Source organism: Etheostoma spectabile, chromosome 24, assembly GCF_008692095.1.
Source record: "Etheostoma spectabile isolate EspeVRDwgs_2016 chromosome 24, UIUC_Espe_1.0, whole genome shotgun sequence".
NCBI classification, from domain to species: Eukaryota; Metazoa; Chordata; class Actinopteri; order Perciformes; family Percidae; genus Etheostoma; species Etheostoma spectabile.
In genome coordinates, this window is record NC_045756.1 from 9,848,663 (window position 1) to 9,849,600 (window position 938).

Consider the following 938-nt stretch of genomic DNA (forward strand, 5'->3'; position numbering starts at 1 on the left):
AGTTGTGGACAAAACGAGACATTTGAGTACGTTATCTTTGGGAAACACTGATCCACATTTTAAAGACCAAACTACTAATCATTCATCGGGACATTAACCCACCGTGACAATAATCAGTAGTTGCAGCCCTAGAAGTATAGGACACGGAGACGCGGAGACGCAGGGACATGTAGCGGCTTTAGGACCGAGCGAACGTTTCAGGACTTTATGTTGACGCCTTGTTCCCGCGGGCTGAGAGATGAACTTTGTTCATGTTCTAAATGCCGTTTGGTGTTTGTGAGCGTGAGGGGGTTGAGGTCATGAGTGAAAGGGATAATGGGGGATTTGGGGAGATTAGAGGGCTTAGTGAGCGAGACAAAAAGTGCACGACAGCAGGGACAGAAAGCCCGACGGAGAACAGACAGAGCAGCTTTGGTGGCTCCGTAAACAGGATGTAGGCTGATATAAGAGAATATATACACTATGTAGAAAAACCCTAACTCTGAGAAACCTGAAGAAACTCCGAGACCACAGAACCCCGACCTGAGTGCGGAGCGGCGGCCTCACCCTCGCCCCGGCTGTCCTCCACAACTCCTCTGGTCCAGACATGGCAGTTCAAGTCACGCGGGCTTCGCTTATCACGTGCAAATGCACCACACGGAGCTCAGATGTGGGAGGGTCATTTCTAAATTAGACTGTTTTTCGGCGATGTTCCAGGAAAAAGTGAATAAAGCTTAGCAACAGTTTCAGAGCATCCAAACATTTCATTGTCTCATCTTTGGGACAACAAAAACGGTGAAAATATGCAACTAAGGAGTCCAGAGTCGAGTACTACAGCTGAGTACTCACAGTGTTTAAGTGTCCATAATATGAAGAAATCCCCTTTTCTGGGATTTGGGGGTTATTTTGTGTCTCTGGTGCTTCCACACGCATACACACTGTCCATGGTGTTCTGAGTG

At 47.7% G+C, this 938-nt stretch overlaps 1 protein-coding gene across 1 annotated transcript in view; it reads left to right on the forward strand.

Annotated features, from left to right (window-relative positions):
- The window catches only part of LOC116673665 (1-phosphatidylinositol 4,5-bisphosphate phosphodiesterase delta-4), a 20,869-nt gene that overhangs the window by 4,850 nt on the left and 15,081 nt on the right, over nucleotides 1-938 (forward strand). The gene's annotated exons all lie outside the window — the stretch shown is intronic.